Below are 7,647 nucleotides of genomic sequence, written 5' to 3' on the forward strand. Positions count from 1 at the left end.
AGTGGGGTGGGTATGGGGATCTCTCCAGTGATCCTAATATATATCTTTCTATGGGACTCAGGTGGCTCAGGAGGAGACAGTGAGGCTGGTGACTTTGTAAAACCCTGCCTCAGTTAAATCCAATTCACTGCAAGTCATGACATTGCCTCCCTGATGTCATGGTCCTCTTTGAGAACAAAGGACAAACGACAACAACACAACTTATTCAGTCATACCCTAATTGATCAACATCCCCTCATTTACCAGAAAGAGAGCTGCTATAAATATTTCAGAACGTATAGATTCTTTTCCTTTTTCACTGATATTTTTGGAAAACAGACCTAATAGTGATATTTCAATAACAAATGGTAAATAAACCACATTTTTATATATCTTTGGACATAATTTCAAATTGCTCTCCAAAATGGTTGGACCAGTTCACAATTCCACCAAGTGTTATTAGTGTTCCAATTTTCCCACATTCCCTCCAACATTTGTCATTTTTATTTTCTATATCATTTTAGCCAAGCTAATGGGTATGAGATGCTATCTCAGAGTTGGTTTAATTTGCATTTCTCTAATGAATAATGATTTGGAGCATTTTCATGCTACTAGGTGGCTTTGGTTACTTTTTTTCCAAAAATTGCATGTTCATATCTTTTGACCATTTATAAATTAGAGAATGACTCTTATTCTTATACATTTGACTAAGTTCTCTGCATATTTGAGATATGAGATCTTTATATGAGAAAATAGCCATAATTTCCCCCTAATTTTCAGCTTTCCTTCTACTTTTGGCTATTTGGTTTTATTTGTGCAAAACTTTTGAATTTAATATAATTAAAATTATCAATTTTATGTCTTACAATGCTGTCTCTTATTTATTCTTACTTATCCATAAATATAATGGACAATATGTTCCATGATCTTCTAATTTGCTTAGCTTACATTATGTCTATATCATGTATCCTTTTTGATCTTATCTTGGTAAATGGTGTATAATATTGCTCTAGACCTAGTTTCTGCCAACTGATTTCCAGTTTTTCTAAATTAAAAAAAAATAAACACTAAGTTCTTATTGCAAGAACTTAGTCTTTGTATTCATGAAACATGAGGTTACTATAATGATTTACTATGTGCATTCTGGGTACCTAGGTAGCACAGTGGATAGAGTTCTGGGTCTGGAGGCAGGAAGGCTCATCTTCCTGAGTTCAAATGTGACCTCTGATACTTACTAGCTAGTCACTTAACACTGTTTGCCCCAATTTCTTGTTCTGTAAAATTAGCTGGAGAAGGAAATAGCAAAGTGATCCAGCATCTTTGCCAAGAAAACCCCAATGTAAGAGTTAAGTCAAAACTGGAAAACAACATGTATTGTGTGCCTACTATATTCTACTCATGGAAAAACTCATTTTTAAAAATTTAAAAAGAAGCATTGCAGAAGATTATGAAGGACAGAGAGAAGAAATGGAGGAAAAATCAAGTTAAGAGAAAAAGGTTTGTTATAAAACCTAATTGGAAGAAACCATTCCAAGGACATTTAATGATAAGGAAGATAACATAAGCAATGAAACATGGAAAATATCTGTAAGATTTTTATTAAAAGACGAAATCAATGATCACGAAATCAATGGTTGGTAGAGAGGTATATTCTCACTATGAACAGATTACAAATAAGGAATTACACAAGAGAAGTGATATAATAAACATAAGCAGATGAGTTGAAAAATATGGGCTGGGCATATAGTGCATATGAATGATAATGGATATCCATATAAAATTTAAAAAAAAATCTCTACTCTGACATATGAACTCTGTGACCTTGAACAAGGCACTTAGCATATCTTGGCCTCAGTTTCTTCATTTTCAAAATGAAGGGGCTGAAATATAGGATCCCTGAGATCCCTTCCAGTTCTAACATTAGACGGGACAAGCATGTCAATGGACACAAACTAGTATAATTTTACTTTGAAATAAGAAAATTATCCTAATAGATCTATATTCTTTGTGTTATGGGAAAAAAAACTGCACTGAAATAACATAGCTTGGGCCATCAAGATGCTCTTAAATTCCAGTCCTTCTAGCACACTTGGTGGATTCCCCATGTTTGATTTGGAAGGCTTGGTTAGGTTATAAACTGCATCTTTGGAGACTATCCCCACATTTTTTATGACACAGATCCATTAGGTCATTAGATTAAACTGTCTTCACATAATTAAAAATCTTCATTAACTATTTTGAGAAAAAATGGGTACCAGAGAGGAACATACTGAGATGTCTTTGAAGGTATAAAAATCATTCTTTCATGCTTTATATGCAAAATTTAAAAAAAAATTAGCTATCATCAATTTTCTCTTTCCATGTTGATCCTTCCTTCAATATCACTAGTAACAACCAAATCCACACCTTACCATACACAATTTTTGTACATATTCTCCCATTTGAAAATCCTCATATAGTAGCTATCAAACATCCTAAAATCTTCTAGCTTACATTTGTAGTTTTGGGAAAATGAGTCATGTACTACTCTTAGTATCTATTTTTAGTAGGCTACTTTGGGGGAAAGAAAGGAAGATTTGATTCCATTTTTTCCTCAGTTTCTTCCCCTCCCTTTTTATTAACCTTAATGTTGTTTCCTTTATATTAGCAGTAGCAAGGTAGTATAGTTATTCATATACCCTTGACCAAAGACCAATATTATGGAGATAGATGAGTGAAAAACTTTAAGAATAATAATAAAGAGAGAAAGTATTACCTATTTGCATAAATAGCATGATGAGTTAAATCAAGTTGGTCATCAAATGGATTGAGCACCGTATTGTTGCAGTGAAAAGAACTCTGGATTAGGAGTCAGATGACCTGGGTTCAATTCCTACTTAGTACTTGTGTGATCTTAGAAAAGTCACATCATGGGGCCAGCTAGGTGGCACAGTGGATAGAGCACTGGCCCTGGATTAAGGAGGAACTGAGTGCAAATCTGGCCTCAGACACTTGACACTTACTAGCTGTATGTGACCCTGGGCAAGTCACTTAACCCTCATTGCCCTGCCCCCCCCCCCCAAAAAAAAAAGGCACATCACCTCTGTGGGCCTCAGTTTCTTCATCTGTAAGATGAGGCAATGGACAAGAATTCTTCTAAGATTCCTTCCAGTTCAAATCCTCCCTCAGATGCTTAATAGCTTAATAAGGGTAAATCACACAATATCTCTCAGTTGCAACTTACTCATTTGTAAGATGAGATCAGTGGTGAGGATCGAATGAGATGTCTTTAAAACTCTTTGTAAACCTTCAATTACTATATAAAAGCTATCATTGTTATTATTAATAAAAATCTATGATCTTATGATGTATATTGAATTCAGATCATCGCCTGCATATCTCAAGGTGAATTGAATTTTCAATTAGCTTAAAGCAAAATGGAACTGAAAAGATTTTGAGATGTCAATTCAATCTTTTGGAGTCAGCCTGGACTATTAGACAACACCCCAGAAACATAAATGGAAAAGAAAAGAAAATCCTTCAGAAAAGAAACTTCATCACATTGTCTGTTAAAAAATACAATAGAGGTTTCTACCGGCTCCGCCATATTCCAGTGAGTTGCCAAAATGACGAACACAAAAGGAAAAAGGAGAGGAACATGTTACATGTTTTCTAGGCCCTTTAGAAAACATGATGTTGTCCCTTTGGCTACGTATATGCGAATATACAAGAAAGGTGATATTGTAGATATCAAGGGTATGGGCACAGTTCAGTAAGGAATGCCCCACAAATGTTACCATGGCAAGACTGGACGGGTCTATAATGTTACTCAACATGCTATAGGCATTGTTGTAAACAAACAGGTTAAGGGCAAGATTCTAGCCAAGAGAATTAATGTGCGTATTGAGCATATTAAGCATTCTAAGAGCACAGATAGCTTCCTGAAGAGGGTAAAAGAAAATGACCAGAAGAAGAAGGAAGCCAAAGAAAAAGGCACCTGGGTTCAACTGAAACGTCGGCCTGCTCCACCCAGAGAAGCACACTTTGTGAGGACCAACAGCAAGGAACCCGAACTGTTGGAACCAATCCCCTACAAGTTCATGGCATAAATGACTAAAAAACATAATAAAAAGATTCTTGGATTATGAAAAAAAATACAATAGAGTTAAAATTTCTCAGTATTATTATTTTCTCTGTCACAACTGTCCAAAAACAATAGGTGAAGTTAATTAGCTGCTTTACCTAATATCCTGAGGAGAAGTGCTGTGAGTCTTATTAGAATATGTCTGGTTTGAGGAGGGAATTTTTTTCACCTGTTTTTATTTATTGCCTTTAAAAAAAATAAATTTCTGCAGTGGCATCAGTCTTCCACCTGTTCTGTTTAAAGAAATGTATTTAGAAAAGCTGTGCAGAGACTCCTTTTCATTAGTCATCACTTTTAAAAAATCAACCCTTACCTCCTACTGCCAGATGTGAATTTTACCACTGCTGTGAGGCTAGTGTTATTATTGGAATATAGTATTCGTGTGCTAACAATGCTATTTTTCATTTTATTCTTCAGTCACTATGCAATTAGGAGATAGTTTAGCAATTACCTTATTTAGGCCTAAATTATAGCTTACTCAGAAAGTTAATTTATTGTCTTTGCTAGCACTTGGGGATGGAGTGGGAGGAGAGGCAGGAACAGGTCAGTTTGGGGTGAGCATTGTGATGGTCAAAACTAAAATCTTGCAGAAATATATGTCAATCCTCATCCATAAATAGGGGGAACAATTGCAGCTTTTATAGTTATGTTAATATTCCTGAGATATTTTCTGAACTACATTATTTAATTGCCTCTTTATATAAATAAGCCTCCCTCCCAGATGTACCACTTCATTGGTAGAATGGATTTTATCTTACTTATTTTGCTCCCAAGTGATTATTATATATTAATCATCCTTTATGAGTAACTTAGCAATCATAACTTAGTATTTCATACTCAAACTTGGTAGAAAACTGCTAATTCACCAAGGTTTTCCAAGCTCATGTGTGTGTATGTATATATACACATATATGTTCTTATCTTTTCTAATATATTATAGAAATAATTAATTTCTATAGCAGATATTATGGAAATGTATATATCTATTCCATGTCTTGACTGTTTTTGAAGAAGATGATTAGTCACACTAACCAAAAACAACAGCCAAGCTCACCAAAGAAGATCAAATCACAGTGTCCACATAGGCAAAGTCTGAGCCCTCTCTGAACCTTGGAAATATTTAAATCATGAATTCAACCTTAAAATGGTGGAGATAACATTTTCCATAATGAAATGTCAAGACCATGAAAAATAGCACAACTATCCTAAGAGAAATAGCCAATGAAAACACCTTGGAACCTTAGAATCTAAGAACTAGGCAGGACTTCAGAAGGCATCCAGTATATTCCTTACCTGAGCAGAAATCCATATAATAATTTTCAGACAAATGGCCATCCAATTTCTGCTGAAATATTTCCAGTAAAAGGTAATTCATGTGGCAATCCATTCCACCATCAGATAATTCCATGGTCAGAAAATGTTTCCTTATATTTTTTTTCTTTGCAACTTACATATATTACAACTCTATTGTATCAAAACAGGAGTGAGCCTTCCCCCAAATTATAGCCCTTCCAATATAGATACCAGTCATGCCTTACCTGTCTTTTCTTCTACATATAATCCCCAGTTCCTTGCAATGATTATCAAATATACCATATTTTAAGTCACTTCACTGTCCTAGATACCATCTTCTTCATCTGCTGTATCTCATCAATATCCTTTCACAAACTGGATACTCAGAATGGAATGAAATATCCCAGATGTGGACTAACAGGACAGAATATGACAAGACTAGGACCTCCCTCATTCACAAACTTACATTAGGGCTTTATATTAATGCCTATTAAATTTCATAATACTAGGTTATTCAAATCCTTCTAGCCAATTAAAATCTTTTGGGATCCTGATTCTGTAAGCCAATGTATTATCTATAATCCCCAGCTTCATGGAATATGGAAATTCAATGTACATAAAATTTATTCCTTCATATAAGTTATTGATTTGGAAATATTGATCAGAACATTCCTGTGATACTCCACTGAATCTTCCATTTTGGCTAGCATCAGTCCATACTTTTTATCTCTTGTTATTCAGGCATTAAAAATATACCTAACTGCATTAGTATCTGGTTCACATCTCTCCATCTTTTCTAAAAGGATTGTCTAAAATTCCTCACCACTACTAACTTATTCATTTAACATTATTTCATTCAACTCAGTCCTGGTCCTTATCCTTCTAGGCCCAGGTTTTTTCTTCATGTTAACAACAACCTCCACCATCTTATTAACAAAATTCCTTAAACAACAATCCCTTCATCTTACCTTTTAATTTTAGGCTACTTCCATTTTCTAAAATTTACTAAAGCTTTTTTTTTTTCTTCCTGGAAGATAATATCATTTTTCACTCCCTTTTCTGGCTGTTCGTTTTTTTTGTTTTTGTTTTTTGCATCCTGCCAACTGAGCTAGGAGAAAGCCTGATCCTTGTTAAAAATTGCTATTTGCAGAACCTCCCTCTACCACCATCCTATCATTCTTTGTTTATTTATTTATTTTTTTGGTGGAGGCAATGAGGGTTAAGTGACTTGCCCAGGGTCACACAGCTAGTAAGTGTAAAGTGTCTGAGCCCGGATTTGAACTGATTCCTTCTGAATCCAGGGCCAGTGCTTTATCCACTGTTCCATCTAGCTGCCGCACTTTATCATTCTTTGAAGTTTATATCAACTGACTATGCTACCCTTTGCATATTATTGTAGCTGTCATTAATCTACTTGACTCATTCTCCCATTTTCCTCAATGAGTTCAGTAACCCATTTCCTTCTGCATTCCCAACCTTGGCCAGACAGATTTTCCTCTACTGGCCAAATTTATATTGCTTACTTTTCCCTTTACCTATCAAGAAAATTCCTGATTTCAGCTTTTTCTCCCTTGATATAAGCCCTAAATACTGAAAGCACAACTTTGGCTATGTTAGGTGATTCACACTGCCAAGTGAAAAATGAGGGATTTTTAATATAACTAGAGAGAAAAAAAATACTATATAAATAGAGAACACCAAATCAATGGAAACACAAGGTACTAGATGAAAGCAATGTTTTCCAGGTAATAATAACAATAGCAATTACATAATAACCATCTGCTGGGCTAGGCAATTAAATTTTTCACTTGTTATTACTGAAAAGAGAGAGAGAAAAAACACAAACCAGGAAATGTCTTTAATATGGCCAACAACAGATGAAGCTCCCTTTCATGGAAACAGACATTTATTGTAAAACTTTGCTGAATGTTATCCATACCTCCCAGATGTGCAAGTAAGGGAGAAGTGCCATCTCTTTTGCATAATGAGACACAATGCCCAGTACAAGTTATTTGCTCGGAAATGGCATCCCTTTTGATATCACTGAATATGTTATCATATATAAATGGTGGACAGTTTCATTTTGCTTATAAATGTGTGCTTGTTAAACTCCCACTCACACTCTGGTATTTGTTTAAAGTGTTTAGTCTTATTATGCTGTACTTAAATCTTACATAGACATTTAATACCAGCTGCAGGGAAGAGAGACCATTATAGCTCATATTTCACATTTATTTGAATTGAGGGACATT

At 34.8% G+C, this 7,647-nt stretch overlaps 1 pseudogene; it reads left to right on the forward strand.

Moving 5' to 3' along the window:
* The first annotated feature begins 3,564 nt into the window (after positions 1-3,564).
* Positions 3,565-4,067, forward strand: LOC122745604 (annotated as a pseudogene).
* Positions 4,068-7,647: the final 3,580 nt, after the last annotated feature.

Source organism: Dromiciops gliroides, chromosome 3 (genome assembly GCF_019393635.1).
Source record: "Dromiciops gliroides isolate mDroGli1 chromosome 3, mDroGli1.pri, whole genome shotgun sequence".
Classification (NCBI taxonomy): domain Eukaryota; kingdom Metazoa; phylum Chordata; class Mammalia; order Microbiotheria; family Microbiotheriidae; genus Dromiciops; species Dromiciops gliroides.